General features: G+C 32.6%; 1 protein-coding gene across 12 annotated transcripts in view; it reads left to right on the forward strand.

The window, feature by feature from the left end:
* The window catches only part of LOC101897750 (myotubularin-related protein 4), a 69,969-nt gene that overhangs the window by 20,355 nt on the left and 28,838 nt on the right, over nucleotides 1-20,776 (forward strand). Inside the window, exons 1-2 of one of the 12 annotated variants that reach the window (XM_059123149.1) lie at nucleotides 5,513-5,597; nucleotides 5,852-6,001. The exons of 10 other annotated variants lie outside the window; for them this stretch is intronic. The gene's annotated coding sequence lies outside the window, so the exon portion shown is untranslated. Of the gene's footprint in view, nucleotides 1-5,512; nucleotides 5,598-5,768; nucleotides 6,002-20,776 lie in introns of those variants that run through there. One more of the 12 variants, XM_059123148.1, reaches the window with a different exon arrangement.

A 20,776-nucleotide genomic window follows, 5' to 3' on the forward strand; every position in this document is an offset into this window, starting at 1 on the left:
TTTTCCTTTGCTGTATTCTCACATTCAGTTTTACCGCAAAATCGAAGAAGCATCCGATACGTTATGATTTTATGGCTTTCGTTACCATATGTTTGTGTGTGTGTGAATGTGAGTAAGTAGGGAAAAGCCATTGTGATTACATCTTCTCCTTCAAAACCTCCACACACACACACACATACACAGACGCACAAAGACGATGTCTAGACGTATTGTAAAATGTTTGGACTTGCGGTGGTAACCTAAATTTTCAAAACACATTAACATAGTTTCGATGCGCATCAAACTGCCAAAGGAGGTGGAGAAGGAGGAAGGAGATTAGGGCACAAGTTCTCTGAGGGGATTTAAGGTTTAAGATTTTCCTAGAAAAAATTCTTGAATTACAAAAAAGAAAAAAATATATCCGTGTTTTTTGGAGAATTTGAAAATGTTAGCCTTGGCGCCCAACGTAGAGATATTTTTTGTGGAGTTGCATTACGTTCTCACCAATTTCCCTTTAAATTACCTGACGATGCCAGGGATGGGAAATTTGAATTTTATGTAGATTTAGAACCAGGATGTTATTATTAAAATAATAAAAAATAATTTTCTATTTTTCTTATTCGATTTGAAAATTGAACTAAAAGTTGATGATTTCTGCAATGAGGATCTTGTGTGGCGCCCAATGTGCGACCTTTTGTCTGTAAAATCATTTTTGAGTCGTGAATCTATATTTTTTTTAATGGCGCCCAACGTGGTTCCCTTGCCACATGGTATTTAAGAAGCAAATACTTTGCATGTATAACCTTTCATTTTTCTTATTTGCTTTAAAAATTGAACTAAGAAGCTCCAAAATGATATTTGCTATGAGGAACTTTTGTGGCGCCCAATGCGGGGCCTTTTGTCTGTAAAAAATTTCCAAGGATGACCATTTCTCTCTCTCTCATTCTCTCTCGACAGATATGCCAAATAACAGTGGTTTTCAATTTTTGAAATTTTTCGTTTAATTTAAAGATTGCTTTTGAGGCGCCCACCATGGGGACTTGCTGGTTTTATTCCTTTTCGAAACTTTTTTGTAGAGATTTGGAAGATGGTGGCGCCCAATGTGGGGCCTTTTGTCTGTAAAAAATTTCCCATTCGTTGATCTATATTTTTTATTAATTCTTACATTTATTTAACACCCCATCTAGGATGGAGAAACAAAAACTTCACCGAGTTTTTGAACTTGGACACTTTTGGCGCCCAATATGTGGCAATTTTTTTTTTAGTAATTTGAGTTATTTTCCACCTAATTTTGCACTTTTTTTCCAAATGGGCAAAGACCCAGCTTGGGAAATTTTTTGAATATTAATTTCTGCTTTAAGTAACCCTAATTTCACAGGTATGAGTAATTTAAACTTTTTGCAGATCAAGAAGGGCAAAAATCTTTTTTTATTGAAATTATTTTCAAAATGGCGCCCAACGTGGAGAATTCGTATATGTCTATTAAGATCAGGTATTTAGTGTTGTTTTCTTAAAATATTTATTATTTTCCATTTCAGTTTCTTTCGTGATTATCTGGCTCAAAATAACAATGGCGCCCAACGTGGGGTTTTGCTTCTCAAGGTTTGCATTTTTTCTTGCCATTGTCGTTTTAAATTACACTGGCACGCTGAGGACAGAAAATACTAACTTCTTGCAAAATCAAAATGATAAAGTATGATGTTTATAAATATTTTCAAAAATGGCGCCCAACTTGGGGAATTCTTGAGTTTGCTTAAACACTTGAGTTTAATGGGGTTTTGCGTTAACTGTCCTTGTTTTTTTTCTTTCTTCTGGATTTATCTTGCTCGACAATTACTTCCTATTGCCAGCATAATAACATTGGCGCCCAACGTGAGTTTTTATTTGCAAAATTTGCATTTATTTGTCCTTATTTTTCGCTACAAATTGCCACAATGACCAGGGGGGCGGGAATTTCTATAAAACAGGGCCTAGAAAATGGTTTATTTAAATTATTGCCAAAATGGCGCCCAACGTCAGAACATCTTCCGCTTCCAGTTTTCTTAAGATTGCAAAGGTCATGTTGTTTTCGTAAAACTTTCGTTTTTTTTATTTTAATCTCTGAATACTTTACCACCTGGAAGAATATTGTCTATATAGCTCCACTATATCGTATATCCCCCATATAACGGTACCTCCCTATATTCGCTATTTTAATGATTTTAGCGACATTATTCACCGGAGTTGTTTCAAATTTCGTATTTGAAGTTCTTAATAGGTACTACAGTCTATGACAGAAAATTGTCTATGCAGGTCTAGGTTTTCGTATAGGCCCCATATATAAGTACCTCCCTATATTCGGTCTTTTGACGATTGTAAGTGCAATATTCACCGAGGTTGTTTGAAATTTCGTATTTGAAGTTCTTAATAGGTACTACAGCCTGTGAAAGAAAATTATCTATGCAGGTCCATATATCAGTACCTCCCTATATTCGGTCTTTTGGCGATTTTAGGTACAATATTCACCGAAATTGTTTGAAATTTCGTATTTGAAGTTCTTAATTGGTACTACAGCCTATGACAGAAAACTGTCTATGCAGGTCCATATATCAGTACCTCCCTATATATGGTCTTTTGGCGATTTTAAATACAATATTCACCAAATTCTTTAAAAATTCGTATTTGAAGTTCCTAATAGTACTAAAGCCTGTGACAGAAAATTTTCTATGCAGGTACAGGCCTTCATATAGCCAGATATAACGGTATTTTCCAATATTCGGAAGCTACATTATATACCGGATTTTTTCAAGTTTCCTATTTGAATATTGTAATGGCTTATGACAAAAGTGGCATATGCAGGTCCATGTCTTCGCATTGAACCTAATATAACGGCTATATTCGGTATTTTTAAGATTTTAACAAAATTTTTAACGGATTTTACTTTTTTTGAAAATTTCCAAATTTATACCAAATGGTGGAGGGTTTTCAAAGTTCGGCGCGGCCGAAATTTTTTTTGTAGAGATTTTGGAAGAAGGTATTTTGTAAAAAAAAAAATCCTACATTTGCAGTACGAGGACAGTAAATTATATTTTTTTTTAAGTGGCGCCCAACGCGGGTTCTTAGCCTAGATTTAATGAAATCAGAAATATCCTTGGGTTTTTTTGACATTTTTTATTAGTCATGCTCAAAAGGTATTTCCTATCGTATCATAATAAAATGGCGCCCAACGTGGGATTTTGCAGTATTACTTATTTATTTACTTTCTTAATATTATCTGAAGAGTTTCGAAGGAGGTCTTTTATTTAAAGATGACCATTTCTCTCTCTCATTCTCATTCGACAGATATGCCAAAATAACAGTGGTTTTCAATTTTTGAAAATTTTCGTTTAATTTTAAGATTGCTTTTGAGGAGCCCAACAGAGGGTTTTGCTAGTTTTATTCCTTTTCGAAACGTTTTTGTAGAGATTTTGGAAGAAGGTCTTATATGTAAAAAAGTATAAATTGTTTGCGGTACAAGCACAGTAAATTAGATTTTTTACAAATTAGCGCCCAATGTGGTTTCTTAGCCTAGATTTAATGAGATCAGAAATGCGGTGAGGTTTTCTTGAAATGTTTTATTTGTCATACTCAAAAGATACTTCCCATCGACGTCATTATAAAATGGCGCCCAACGTGGGGTTTTGCTGTATTACTTATTTATTTTCTTAATTTTATCCGAAGAGTTTCGAAGGAGGTCTTTTACTTAAAGATGGCCACATTTTTCTCTCTCTCATTCTCTATCGACAGATATGCCATGATTACAGAGGCGCCCAACGTGGTTTTTAATTTTTGAAAAATTTTCTTTTATTTTTAAGTTTGTTTTCGAGAATTTTGGTGTTTTGAAGATCCCTTGATGATTCTGGAAGGTCTTCTATGTGAGGAAGATCTCTAGGAGTTCTTCGGTGCAAAGAGCTCCAAGAAGAGACATTTGATAAAATGAAGAGCTGTAGAAAAAACTCAGAGAGCACTGAAATATCTACTTTCTTCAATGGATAACCTAAACTCCCTACCTAGCCGCAAAGCCTAGATTTGGAATCACTTATTTCTAGATTTTTTGATATTTCTTTCAAAAAGAATTTGGGTGTTTAAAATAACCCCAGGAGATTCTGGAAGGTCTTCTATGTGAGGGAGATCTCTGGGAGTTCTTCGGTGCAAAGAGCGCCAAGGAGAGCAATTAAATGCAAAGAAGAGCTTTAGAAAGAACTCAGAGAGCACTGGAATATCTACTTTCTTCAATGGATAACCTAAACACCCTATATAGCCGTAATGCCTAGATTTGGCATCAGTCATTTCTGGATTTTTTGATATTTCTTTCCGTTATTTGTTCCCTGTTTTCTTCTCTCCACACCTCTCAAATGGTCGTGAGTCTTGATTTCTTTTTTGTGAAATGCTCAGATTCGGAATCGACAAATGTTTATTGTTTAGTTATTTATTTATTCTGTAATAACAAAAAACATGTTTCGGCATTTGGGCGTATTTACACAATCTAACTTTCGCTCTCTCTCTCTCATTTCGTTGTCTCCATAGACAAATGAAAATATAGACAACGAAAAGTTAGTTTTGTCTTTTTTTCCAGGTGGCTCTCATCTTGTTTTGCATAGTCAACATGCTGATTTACGCGTTCAAGCCACTCGACTTCGAAAACACATTTTATCGTTTTTCAAGAATTTCACTGGAATATTCCTATATTTTTCGATGTCATCACGTACTTTTCACATTTCTTTTATTATGAAATAATTTTCAACTGGCAAATATCCTACAGTTTTTGTTATTTTTAACGTTTTAGAATTGAGTGACTTCAATATTCCCACTCAAACCCCTGAAACGATATGAACGACATCTGCTGATTCGATTTTTTTCGAAGATAAACGGTGAGAGCATTTCGTTGTCTATATTTTCATTTGTCTATGTCATTACTCTTTATGGTTAGATTCATTAGTTTGTTTTTATTTTTTACTTCAAATCAGCTGTTCGCCGTTAAATTTGGTATGTGTGTGTGTCTAGAGAGACAACTAGTCGGCCCGGTGTTCGTATCTGTATCCATATAAACCAGACTCTAGGCCGACTGCCCCCACAGCATGTTTGGTTGGCAGCTAGTCGGGAACGAAAAACAACAACGACAACGGCAAGGAGAAATGACGACTTGTAGTTGACTGAATGACAAAATAAATACTCCTCTGTCGTAGTAGAATCATTCAACAAAACGATGTGTGAACATTGGTGGGCTGGCTGGCTGGCTGGATGTCGACCTGTCTGTCTGTCTGTCTGCCCATCCACCAGCAACAAACAAATAGTAAGTGGCAGCCGCAAGGGGCAGGCAAAACAAACAATAGAGAGATATTGGTGCTGCTGCGGCTGCCACATTTTAGTCACCTAGTCGTGGCTTTGCCTCGCCGTTTTTATGTTAGTCAGTGTCATTCAGTCCACATAATTAAACGGTTTCGTTGTCAGCAGTGTGTCTCTGGGCCCAGTTGTAGCATTTGATAATTATTTTTTTTAATTTACTCGGTCGAATTTGTAGTCAGTCACCGGAAGATGGGGTTTCTTCAACGAGACAAAAAAAAAAATTGAAATAAAACCAAAAATCCCATGCGGCTTTCGTGCGTAATCAAATGGCCGACCAGTCAGCCAGCCGGCCAATCAGGCAAATACCTTCTCAAACAGTCGTAGTTTTTTGTTATATTTATTCGACAATTAAATAATGTTTACCTCAACACAATAGTGAACCATTAAACCATAATTTTGTTGTTGTTTGTTGTTTTGAGATCAATATCCTTGTGTTAGGGTAGAAGAGCCCACAACACCGCTATTTGTTTAATAAATGAGTGTGTTTTTTTTTTTCTCGTCGTTGTAGTGCTTTAAGCTTAAAATATAAAAGAATACGAAGACTAAGACCCTAAAACTAAATAAACAGAATTTTATTTCAAAGTGTGTACATAAAACAACAGAGTCAAAGAAAATGTCGATTTGCCGCCGCCATAATCAGCAAACAATTCATGTTGCGGTAGGTCTCTTTGTCATAGACACTTTTTTTATGTATTTTTATGAAGCTCATCAAAGATGGAAAAATAAAATCTGTAATGATTTTATTGCGTCTTTCAGTTGCTATAGTGCCGCTTATCAAAAATTGGAAAAATTAAATTGGTAAATTAAAAAAAAAGGCGCCCAACGTGGGTCAACTTTTTTTTGACTTTATTTCGTCTTATAGTTTGGTGACAGTTTTCGAAGATGGAAAAATAAAATCAAAGATGAAAAAAGTTAAAAAAATCTAAAAAAAAAAAAAAAAACAATGGCGCCCAACGTGAGTCACATTATTTCATGCAAACTTCTAAGCAAATCCCAAATGACATTCTATCTTTAAAAAAATTTCTATATTTTGCAACATTTATTTAATTTTTAATGAAAAGGCACGAGTATGTGCTTGGCGCCTAACGTGGGGACGTTTATAAATTAATATACACTACACCACAAAGTAGTATGGGTATTATGTCTTTGTACATTTATTTGTAACATGGAGAAGGAAGCGAGATAATTACTTTTGAGGATCTCCATAGAATCACTTTCTGAGTCGACTTATGCATGTCAATCCGTCCGTCCGTCTGTCCATGTATTCTTGTGAACAAAATGCGGGTCGCTTTTATTATCCGATTAAGATGAAATTTTCCAAACAGTATTTGGTTGGCCCAAGGACGAACCTTATTGAAATTGGTGATAATCGGATCAGATTTAGATATAGCTCCCATATATATATAGACAATATAAGTCCAAATGGTCTGAATTTCGGCACATCCCACAGAATTCAGTCTAGAAGCAAGTGCTTAAATTTGGTTTAGATATAGCTATAGCTCCCATATATAGGTTTCATCCGATTTGGTGTTTAAGTACCTCACATTCGTAATATGCATTGGACAACAATGATATTTGGTACCAGATATCTAATAGAGCTCGGAAATACCTTTAACAAATTTTATTGAGATTGGCTAAGATTTGGATATAGCTGTCACATATATCCTTAATCCGATTTTAGGTTTATTGTCCAATAAATGGCTAAAATCAGCATAAGTGGAGTGAATTTCGGGAAGTACGTTTCCATTTTGTGGAACTCGGCTCCGATATGTATTTTTTAATATAATCCTTCTCGAAGTGATATCATGCACTCTATAGCAATGTTATTTGGTATACAAGATGAAAATGTCTCCGTCAAATTTAGTGAAAATCGATTCAGAATTGGATATGCCTCCTGAAACCAAATTATAAGTGCTCTAAAGCCAAATGTTGATAAGTGGTATGATCTATTTCCAATAAATTATTTTGTTACGGAGCTCTACTAAATATTCATATTGGTGTAGGGTACCATATAGTCAAGTTCGAAGATGGGCCATATCGGTCCACGATATCGTATAGGCCCCCGATATTCTGTATTTTGATGATTGCAGCTCATTTTTTCAATGAAGGAGTTCTTCGTGACTACTTTACCCCATGTCTATATAAGTCCACGCTATCGTATATCCCCCATATAACGGTACCTCCTTATATTCGGTATTTTGATGATTGCAGCCAAATTTTTCAATGAAATTGTCTGAAAATCCACAAAAGGAGTTCTTTCTGAGTACTTTACCCCCTGGAAGAGTATTGTCTATATAAGTCCACGATATTGTATATTCTCCATATAACGGTACCTCCCGATATTCGGTATTTTAATGATTTTAGCGACATCATTTACCCGAATTGTTTCAAATTTCGTATTTAAAATTCGAAATGGGTACTACAGCCTATGACAAAAATTTTCGTATGAATTTCCACGTCTTCGTATAGCCCCCATATAACGGTACCTCCCCATATTCGGTCTTTTGATGATTTTAGCGATATTATTCACCGGAATTGTTTCAAAATTTGGTATTTGAATAATGGATACTACAGCCTAAGACAAAAATTGTCTGTGCGGGTCCACGTCTTCGTATAGCCCCCATATAACGGTACCTCCCAATATTCGGTATTTTGATGATTTTAGCGATATTATTCACCGGAATTGTTTCAAATTTGGTATTTGAAGTTCGAAATGGATACTACAGCCTATGGCAGAAAATTGTCTATGCAGGTCCACGTCTTTGTATAGCCTCCATTAACGATACCTCCCGATATTCGGTATTTTGATGATTTTAGTGACATTATTCAAAGAAGTTGTTTCAAATTTCATATTTAGAGTTCATAATGGAAACTACAGTCTATGGCAGAAAATTGTCTATGCAGGTCCAGGTCTTCGTATATGTCCAATATATCAGTACCTCCCTATATTCGGTATTTTTACGATTTTTAAGTTTCGTATTTGAATATTGTAATGGCTTATGACAAAAGTTGCCTATGCGGGTCCAAGTCTTCGTATAGACCCCAATATTTAACAGAATTTTTATCGGATTTCTTTTTTTTTGAAAATTTCCAAATTCGTTTCAAATGGTGGAGGGTTTTCAAAGTTCGGAGCGGCCGAAATTACTGCAACTTTACTTGTTTTTTTTTTTTAATTTTTAGTATGTTTCTTACTTTTTTTACTTGCCTAGGAATCGAAATACGAAATATACGATGTGGCGCCCAACGTGGAGATTTTTTAACAGTTTTTTTCTTCATTTTTTAATTATAATTATTTTTGTTGGTATTATTCTTTATTGGTCAAGGGAAGTATGTCGTTAGGTTTAGTGTAACAAATAGGAGAAATTGTTATTTTCTAAATGGCGCCCAACGTGGGGATCTTCGACTAGTTTCTTTGAGATCAATGGTACTACGTTTTTTTCGACGCATTTAAGTACTTTCTGTGAATATGGAACTTTGATGAAAATTTAATTCGTTGGTCCTAACACGTTGGTTGGGGATTTTACTTTAGTTTTAAAAGGTCTTCTCCCTAGAACGCTCCTCTACAGGATCTTCTATTACAGGAAGACCTTCAAAGGTTTAATTATTTCCATCTCTGGGAATCTATGAAAATTCGACACATCTCCTTTCCTCAATAATTCTTTGTCATACCAGTCCATTCATAATCGACACTCAAGCTATTGACTACCACTTGTCGCCCTCCCCCGCTTTCGACTAATTCAGAGGATTTCCCTTTCGTTTGATATAATTCACAAAACCCACCTAATTGTGGCAGACGACATGAGTAGCGTATTTGCCTATTTTTTTTCTTTGTGTCGTCGTCGCCGAAGTCGTCTGTTGATTAGTGATTTTGTTTGTTCGGCTTTTTTGTAATTGTTTTTTTTTTTTTTTTTGTGCAATAAAACTTACGATTTTTGCAATGTCTATGGGATGCACAGTGTTGCGAATCAGGATATCTATTTTTAAAAATATTTTTTTGGCAGAAAAATAATATTTTATATGGGATCGGAATTTTTTTCGGCCTTGGATTTTTTTATTAATTTATTTTTTTTGCAAAATTTTTTTTTTCTTAAAAATAATGATCTTTGAAAAATTAAAATCCAAAAAATACCCCCAAAAAATATTTTTCCAACCTAATATTTTTCCAAATTAATATTTCATATTGGATCGAAATTTTTTCGGTCTGGATTTTTTTATTAATTTATTTTTGTTTTTGGCAAAAATTTTTTTTCATAAAAATAATGATCTTTAAAAAATTAAAATCCAAAAAAATTCCCCCAAAAAATATTTTTCCAAACACTATGCCATTTTCATCGTCACCCTCGTCTCTTGTATTAAATAATGCATAAAAATAAAATATTTTTTTTTTAATTTTTTTTTAGCAAAAAACAATAAATCACCAGAAATCTAATGAAAAAAAAAAAAATAATGAAAAAACAAATTAAAATCAAAAAAAAAAAAAAATCCTAAAAAATCGGGTATTAAATAATGCATAAATATAAAATAAAAAAAAATATTTTTTTTTTTAAATTTTTTTATTGTTCTTTTTTTTTACTTTTTTTTTAGCAGAAAACAATATTTCATAAAAAAACAAAATCAAATTTAAAAATATATATTTTTTTAAAAAATTAAAATCGAATAAATCCCCGAAAAAATATTTTTCCAAACATTGTGTCATAATCATCGTTACCCTCGTATCGGGTATTAAATAATGCATAAAAATAAAATAAAAAAAAAAAATATTTTTTTTTAATTTGAAATTATTTTTTTTCCTTTTTTAGCAAAAAACAATATTTCATAAAAAAAATTAATATAAAAAAAAATTAATTAAAAAAAATCCAAAACATCCCGTAAAAACATATTTTTCCAAACACTGTGCCATAATCATCGTCGCCCTCGTCTCGTGTATTAAATAATGCAAAAAAAAAACGGCGACACTGTCCGTCTGACAGACTCGTTCGCTCTCGTTGTTGTGTACGATAAATATTTGTTGTAGGTTCACATAAAAATTGAAAATGAAAGTGTGTATTTTTTCTTCTTCTTCTTCATAATTTTATCGCTTAATATAAAAATGTGTACAACAACAAGAACAACACATCCAACATACATACACACACACATACATACATGCAAGAATGCATTTATGAATGCCAAAACAAAAAATTGGTTTTCTGTTGTTGGTATGCCATTTGAATACTGCACGCAATTTGCATAGGTTAGGGGTTGGAGGGATGGATGGTTGAATGGATGTGGGAGTATGTCTTATCCATGTTATCCAGAAGAAAAAAATATCCATTACCTGTGTTATACAAATGAAGCAAGGCATTATCCTTGTTATTTAAATGGTGAAAAGCCATTATCCATATCAGCTAATACCTATTATCCGCTATAGAAAATAGAGCTAAAATCATTATCCGCTTTATCCTAAAGAAGAAATATCTTTATCCGTGTTATCCAAATGGATAAAAGTCATTATCCGCTATCCTTTTTATATATACAAATGCGGTAAAACACTATCCTTTTTATGTCAAAGAAGAAATTGCATTATCCGCGCTATCCAAATGGATAAAAGTCATTATCCGCATTATCCAAATGCGGTAAAATCACTATCCTTTTTATGTCAAAGAAGAAATTGTATTATCCGCGTTATCCAAATGATTGAAAGTTGTAATACACATTATCCAAATACGCTAAAATCACTATCCGCTTTATCCTAAAAAAGAAATATCATTATCCGCGTTATCCAAATGATTGAAGCCGTTATCCACATTATCCAAATGGATAAAAGTCATTATCCGCATTATCCCAAAGAAGAAATATCATTATCCACTTTATCCCAAAGAAGAAATATCTTTATCCACTTTATCCAAATGATGTTAATCAATTATCCACGTTATCCAAATGCTACAATTTAATTATCCAAATGATGTAATTCAACATCCAAGTTATCTAAAAGATGTAATCAATTATCCACCTTATCCAAATGATGTAAATCAATTATCCACATTATCCAAATGATGTAGATCAATTATCCACTTTATCCAAATGAGGTAAATCAATTATCCACGTTATCCAAATAATGGAAATCAATTATCCACGTTATCCAAATGATGTAAATCAATTATCCACGTTATCCAAATGATGGAAATCAGTTATCCACGTTATCCAAATGATGTTAATCAATTATCCACGTTATCCAAATGCTACAATTTAATTATCCAAATAATGGAAATCAATTATCCACGTTATCCAAATGATGTAAATCAATTATCCACGTTATCCAAATGATGGAAATCAGTTATCCACGTTATCCAGATGATGGAAATCAATTATCCACTTTATCCAAATGCTACAAATCAATTATCCACATTATCCAAATGATGTAAATCAATTATCCACCTAATCCAAATGATTTAAATCATTTATCCACTTTATCCAAATGCTACAAATCAATTATCCACGTTATCCAAATGCTACAAATCGATTATCCACGTTATCCAAATGGTGGAAATGAATTATCCACGTTATCCAAATGATGGAAATCAATTATCCACGTTATCCAAATGATGTAAATCAATTATCCACCTTTTCCAAGTGATGTTAATCAATTATCCACGTTATCCAAATGATGTAAATCAATTATCCACGTTATCCAAATGATGGAAATCAGTTATCCACGTTATCCAGATGATGGAAATCAATTATCCACTTTATCCAAATGCTACAAATCAATTATCCACATTATCCAAATGATGTAAATCAATTATCCACCTAATCCAAATGATTTAAATCATTTATCCACTTTATCCAAATGCTACAAATCAATTATCCACGTTATCCAAATGCTACAAATCGATTATCCACGTTATCCAAATGGTGGAAATGAATTATCCACGTTATCCAAATTATGGAAATCAATTATCCACTTTATCCAAATGCTACAATTCAATTATCCACGTTATCCAAATGCTACAAATCAATTATCCACATTATACAAATGATGGAAATCAATTATCCACGTTATCCAAATGATGGAAATCAATTATCCACGTTATCCAAATGATGTAAATCAATTATCCGCGTTATCCAAATGATGGAAATCAATTATCCATCTTATCCAAAGGGTAGAAATCAATTATCCACGTTATCCAAATGACAAAAATCAATTATCCACGTCATCCAAATGATGGAAACCAATTATCCACGTTATCCAAATGATGGAGATCAATTATCCACTTTATCTAAATGATGGAAATCAATTATCCACGTTATCCAAATAATGGAAATCCATTATCCAAATGATGTAAATCAGTTATCCACGTTATCCAAATGGTGGAAATGAATTATCCACGTTATCCAAATGATGGAAATCAATTATCCACGTTATCCAAATGATGTAAATCAATTATCCACCTTTTCCAAGTGATGTTAATCAATTATCCACGTTATCCAAATTATGTAAATCAATTATCCACTTTATCCAAATGATAGAAATCAATTATCCACCTTATCCAAAGGATGGAAATCAGTTATCTACATTATCCAAATAGTGGAAATGAATTATCCACGTTATCCAAATGCTACAAATCAATTATCCACATTATACAAATGATGGAAATCAATTATCCACGTTATCCAAATGATGGAAATCAATTATCCACGTTATCCAAATGATGTAAATCAATTATCCGCGTTATCCAAATGCTACAAATCAATTATCCACGTTATCCAAATGGTGGAAATGAATTATCCACGTTATCCAAATGATGGAAATCAATTATCCACGTTATCTAAATGATGCAAATCAATTATCCACGTTATCCAAATAATGTAAATCAATTATCCACGTTATCCAAATGATGTAAATCAATTATCTTCGTTATCCAAATCATGGAAATCAATTATCCACGTTATCCAGATGATTTAAATCAATTATCCACTTTATCCAAATGATGGAAATCACGCCCAAATGATGGAAATCAATTATCCACGTTATCCAAATGATGGAAATCAGTTATCCACGTTATCCAAATGATGGAAATCCATTATCCGCCTTATCCAAATGCTACAAATCAATTATCCACTTTATCCAAATGATGTAAATCAATTATCCACATCATCCAAATGATGGAAATCAATTATCCACATTATCCAAATGATGTAAATCAATTATCCACGTTATCCGAATGATGTAAATCAATTATCTGCGTTATCCAAATGATGGAAATCAACTATCCACGTTATCCAGATGATGTATTTCAATTATCCACTTTATCCAAATGATGGAAAACAATTATCCACGTTATCCGAATGATGCAAATCAATTATCCACGTTATCCAAATGATGGAAATCAATTATCCACGTTATCCAAATGATGTAAATCAATTATCTTCGTTATCCAAATCATGGAAATCAATTATCCACGTTATCCAGATGATTTAAATCAATTATCCACTTTATCCAAATGATGGAAATCACGCCCAAATGATGTAAATCAATTATCCACCTAATCCAAATGATTTTAATCAATTATCCACGTTATCCAAATAATGGAAATCAATTATCCACGTTATTCAAATAATGGAAATCAATTATCCACGTTATCCAAATGATGTGAATCAATTATCCATGTTATCCAAAGGATGGAAATCAATTATCCGCGTTATCCAAATGATGTATGTCAATTATCCACGTTATCCAAATAATGGAAATCAATTATCCACGTTATCCAAATGATGTAAATCAATTATCCACGTTATCCAAATGATGTGAATCAATTATCCATGTTATCCAAAGGATGGAAATCAATTATCCGCGTTATCCAAAGGATGAAAATCAATTATCCACGTTATCCAAATGATGAAAAACAATAATCCACTTTATCCAAATGATGGAAATCAATTATCCATTTTATCCAAAAGATGGAAATCATTTATCCACGTTATCCAAATGATGGAGATCAATTATCCACGTTATCCAAATGATGTAAATCAATTATCCACCTTATCCAAATGATGTAAGTCGATTATCCACTTTATCCAAAGGATGAAGATGAATTATCCACGTTATCCAAATTTAGAAGAATTGTTATCCGCTTTATATAAATATATAAACACAATGGAAATTCTCCACTCTTGAGGAACATTTACTACCCACGTTTGTGTTTAAAATAAACAGCTGTGTCCCCATTCATATTATCCCCAGTATAGGTCATGCGAACATATTTTATAATTTGTTTGTTGTTCGTGTTAATTTTTTTAGTATTTATTTGTTGTTTTTTTTTTTTTTTGGGTAGACGCAGACCAATAATATTTTTTTGCATTCTGTTTTTTCTGCAATATTTGGTTTTATTATTTTTGTTTTCGATTTTTTTTCTTTTGCCATAAAAATACATTAAAAACAAAAGCATTAAAAATAAACAAGAATTTTCAAGGTTAGATAAATTAAGCAGCAGCAGCAGCCAACAAAAAGAAAACAAGAGTAGCGATATCAACGCACGCTCTAGACGGAATGTGTACGCACACAAACACACACCCATACATACGTAAGACTCTAGACTAATTTTTTTGATAACTGCAGTTAATATTTAACAGAAAACGTCCACAAAAAAAAAAAAAAAAAAAAAAACAAATTAATAAAAAAAGTAATTTTGAATGGGGTGCTAAATAAATAAATTTCAAAAGTTCAAAGAAGTGGGCAATAAATAATTTTTCGACAAGTGTGAGCAGGAGGTATGTTAAAAAAAATTAGGTCTATATACATAATGAAGGGATTATTTTGAATATAAACCTAATTTTTTTGTCATATCTCTTGGGGTATGATGGCATATTTGTATTGAAAAGTTCACTGAGACGTTCTGCTCCATTTGAAAGTGCCCCAATACCATACCCCATGGAATTCTCCACTATCATAAAAATCATCGAAAACTGTTGTCATATTCCCGTTAAAATAGTCATTGTAAAATAATTAACATTCAATTACAAATATTGATTTCCGTTTCCGTCGACCTGCCGGCTGGCAGTCCATGGTAAAAGAAAAATATTTATTTTTCGGAATTTATTACACGCAACAACAACATAAAATGTACTGCGGCTGCTGGAATTCATCCCTCAGCCGAAATGGTTTGTTGGTTTTATTGTTGTTTAATTATTTGTTGTTGTTCAGGTCGTCGTCATCGTCGTCATTATTGCCATTAACATCATCATCATCACCGTTGTCGGCATCATAGTCACCAGTCATTTAATTTTTATGTCATTTCGTTTTTACGATTACCAAATGTCGGCAATTTCGGGTGGGTCAGGTTATGTGAAAGGGTGTTGTCCGGGGGAAATACAAAATTTCGAATTTCTTTTTTTTGACATAAATATGTTAATTTTCCGCCTTATCCAAGTGATGGAAATGAATTATCCACGTTATCCAAAAGATGTTAATCAATTATCCACGTTATCCAAATGCTACAAATCAATTATCCACGTTATCCAAATAATGGAAATCAATTATCCACACTATTCAAATGATGGAAAACTAATTATCCACGTTATCCAAATGATGGAAATCAATTATCCACTTTATCCAAATGATGTAAATATATTATCCACATTATCCAAATGATGAAAAATTAATTATCCACGTTGTCCAAAAGATGTAAATCAATTATCCGCGTTATCCATATGATGTAAATCAATTATCCACATTATCCAAATGATGGAAATCAATTATCCACATTATCCAAATGATGGAAATCAATTATCCACGTTATCCAAATAATGGAAATCAATTATCCATATTATCCAAATCATGTAAATCAATTATCCACGTTATCCAAATGATTGAAATCAATTATCCACGTTATCCAAATATGGATGGAAATCAATTATCCACGTTATACAAATGACAAAAATCAATTATCCACATTATCCAAATGATGTAAATTAATTATCCACATTATCCAAATGATAGAAATCAATTATCCACATTATCCAAATGATGTAAATTAATTATCCACGTTATTCAAATAATGGAAATCAATTATCCACCTTATCCAAATGATACAAACCATTTATCCACGTTATCCAAATGATGTTTATCAATTATCCACCTTATCCAAATTATGTAAATCAATTATCCACGTTATCCAAATGATGGAAATCAATTATCCACGTTATCCAAATGCTACAAATCAATTATCCACGTTATCCAAACGATGTGAATCAATTATCCACTTTATCCAAATGATGTAAATCAATTATTCACCTTATCCAAATAATGGAAATCAATTATCCACTTTATACAAATGATGTAAATCAATTATCCACTTTATCCAAATAATAGCAATCAATTATCCACATTATCCAAAGGATGGAAATCAATTATCCACATTATCCAAATGATGTAAATCAATTATCCACGTTATCCAAATGATGGAACTCAATTATCCGCGTTATCCAAATAATGGAAATCAATTATCCACATTATCCAAATGATGTAAATTAATTATCCACATTATCCAAATGCTACAAATCAATTATCCACATTATCCGAATTATGGAAATCAATTATCCACGTTATCCAAATGATGGAAATCAATTATCCATATTATCCAAAGGGTGGAAATCAATTATCCACGTTATCCAAATTATGGAAATCAATTATCCTCGTTATCCAAATGGTGGAAATGAGTTATCCACTTTATCCAAATTATGGAAATCAATTATCCACTTTATCCAAATGATGTAAATCAATTATCCACATTATCCAAATGATGTAAATCAATTATCCACATTATCCAAATGAAGTAAATCAATTATCCACGATATCCAAATAATAGAAATCAATTATCTACATTATCCAAATAATTTTAATCAATTATCCACGTTATCCAAACGGTAAAAATGAATTATACACCTTATCCAAATGATGGAAATCAATTATCCACGTTATCCAAATGATGAAAATCAATTATCCACGTTATCCAAAAGATGTAAATCAATTATCCGCATTATCCAACTGATGGAAATCAATTATCCACGTTATCCAAATTATGGAAATCAATTATCCACCTTATCCAAAGGGTAGAAATCAATTATCTACGTTATCCAAATGATGGAAAACAATTATCCGCATTATCCAAATGATGGAAATTAATTACCCACTCTATCTCAATGGTGGAAATCAATTATCCACGTTATCCAAATGATGGAAATCAATTATCCACTTTATCCAAATGATGTAAATCAATTATCCACCTTATCCAAAGGATGGAAATCAATTATCCACTTTATCCAAATAATGGAAATCAAATATCCTCGTTATCCAAATGGTGGAAATCAATTATCCTCGTTATCCAAATGCTACAAATCAATTATCCACCTTATCCAAATGATGGAAATCAATTATCCACTTTATCCAAATGATGTAAATCAATTATCCACCTTATCCAAAGGATGGAAATCAATTATCCACTTTATCCAAATAATGGAAATCAAATATCCTCGTTATCCAAATGGTGGAAATCAATTATCCTCGTTATCCAAATGCTACAAATCAATTATCCACCTTATCCAAATGATGGAAATCAATTATCCACGTTATCCAAATGATGGAAATCAATTATCCACATTATCCAAATAATGTACATGAATTATCCACATTATCCAAATGTGACAAATGCATTATCCACGTTATCCAAACGTGACAAATGCATTATCCACGTTATCGAAATGAGATAAATACCTTATCCGGGTTATCCAAATAAAGACCGTTCCAAACGTGGCAAATGCATTATCCACAATATAAAAATTAGATAATTCCCTTATCCGGGTTATCGAAATGAGATAAATGTATTATCCGTGTTATCCAAATTTGACAAAACCACTATCCACGTAATCCAAATGAGAAAAATGCGTTATCCGCGTTATCCAAATGTGACAAATTTATAATCCACGTTATCCATATATCATAAATTCTTTATCCGCGTTATCCAAATTGGATAAATTAATTATCCACATTATCCAAATGTGACAAAGTCATTATCCGCGTTATCCAAATGTGACAAATGCATTATCCACGTTATCCAAATTGGATAAATTAATTATCCACATTATCCAAATGTGAAAAAATTATTATCCACGTTATCCAAATGTGTCAAAGTCAATATCCGCTTTATCCAAACGCTATAAATTAATTATCCGCATTATCCAAATGTGTCAAAATAATTATCCACGTTATTCAAATGTGTCAAAAGCATTATCCACGTTATCCAAACGAGAAAAGTCTTTATCCGGGGTATCCAAATGTGCCAAAGTCATTATCCGCGCTATCCAAATGAGATAAATGCGTTATCCGCATTTTTCAAATAAGACAAACTAATTATCCTCATTTTCCAAATGTGAGAAATTATCCATTCGAGTAAATTCAATATCCAAGTTATGCAACTGTTGAAAATTTATTATCCGCTACCCAAACGAGGTACATGGCTTATCCGCTTCATCTGAGTTATTTTTTTTTCCAATTCTCATCACTCTCCTTGTAATATCCTTCTTCCTGTTTTTTTTTTGTCTACCCCCAAAAAACATCTGATCGTTTATCGTTTGCCGGCATTCGTTCATTACCACCCCCTTCCCCCTCCACAATTCAGGTGTACTTACGATTGGAGTTTGTGCGCCTGTCTGTATGCCATAAAAACCATAATTTGCTAAAAATTTCAGTTAATTTTTTTTTTGTGTTTAAAGTCAATAAATTTTTGTTGTTGTCTGTTTGCTGTTGTTATCCTTTATTCGTTTATTAAACTACTCATCATCGTCGTCGTTACGCCTATAAAACGGTTGGCCTGTATTGCCATGTGCCGCAGCCGAGACGAGACGAGAGCCTGACTTGAATTCGTTTTCGGAACGAAATTTTACTACTAGTCAAAGTTTACGTTACGCGACAAGTGACCGACCGCCCGACCGACCGAGTGTTGTTGTGTATTGCGCAGTATACGAAAAATTCCCATACAACAAATTCCCATCCTTAATATTTTTTTTGTTTGGTTTGCTTTCTTCATCCTTCATATCCTTTTGCCTCAAATAGATTCTTGAGTCAAATTGAAAAGCACATGGTTTTCACATTTGCTGGCGTTGGGAAAGGATATTCTATTTGAAAGGACATTGGAGTTTTCGAGAGGCAAGGCAAGACAATAGTGTTTGGTAATTCCGAAAAAAAAAAATTAAACAAAATAAGTGATTACAAAAAAAAGTGTGGAAAATTTTTAAAACTCCAGTGGAAAATTCCTGCTATCCTTTTCCGGTCCAAATTCCCTTTTTTCTTTGAAATGAAAAAAAAATTAACAACATGTGTTGGAATTGGGTATAACATCCGTCACCCTACTCCTTAAAAAAATAATATAATTAGAAAAGGACATGTGTATGGATTCCTTTGGACAAGACACTCTCCAGGATACCACACACACACACACTATTATCGTCCTTTGACGCATTAACCTCAATAAAAGACAACTAATTTCTACGCTGTCATTCGTCATGGGCCCTTTAATGGCCACTTTCAAGATGCTGATGAAATTGATTTTGAATGACTGATTGATTGATGGCACTCCACGAAGCGATGAGAGCATGGGCTGGGGGATGTGGTGGTCCATCACATTTGCCTCATGTTAATTAAATAAAATCATGGAGGACCGAACCTTCATGCTGCATGCCACGCTGTTTTCAATATGTCATAACCTGGAACAAATAGCAAATACACTTATCTAATTATTATGAGAGCTGTATTGCAACTTTATGCTACACTCAAAGAAAAATGTTCGAAGAATACATGCAAAGGATGTGAAAACCATTTATTGTGATATCCAAGTTCTCTAAATAGATTAATAAGTTATGAAATTGATTAAAAATTTCCTTGGGAATATAAAAACTAAAAGTGGAGACTTTTTGGAATATATTAAATTTTTTTTCTGCAGTATTTGGCATCGTTAAATTCACTGAGATGTTTGTCAGACATCATAAATAAAAATAGGCGAATTTTCTACCTTTTAAAAATTTTGGAGACTTTTTACAACCTACAAAATGACAGTGGAGACCTTCTAAAATTGGTAAAAGGTTATTAAAAATTCTATAAAATCATGAAAATAATATTCTGACATCATAAATAAAATTAGGAAAATTTTCTACCTTTTAAAAATTTTGGAGACTTTTTATACCATACAAAATGAAAGTGGAGACCTTCTAAAATTGGTAAAAGATGTATTAAAAATTCTCCTAAATCATTGAAATAATAAAAATAATTCCTATGTTATAAAAAATTAAGTGGAGAGTTCATAAAATTCATAAGAATAGAGTGGAGACTTTTTGTAATGCTCTAAATATATGGAGACTAAAGAGGACAATACTTTTTATTTCATAAAATAATTATAAATCT

This window comes from Musca domestica, unplaced genomic scaffold, assembly GCF_030504385.1.
Source record: "Musca domestica strain aabys unplaced genomic scaffold, Musca_domestica.polishedcontigs.V.1.1 236, whole genome shotgun sequence".
Classification (NCBI taxonomy): Eukaryota; Metazoa; Arthropoda; class Insecta; order Diptera; family Muscidae; genus Musca; species Musca domestica.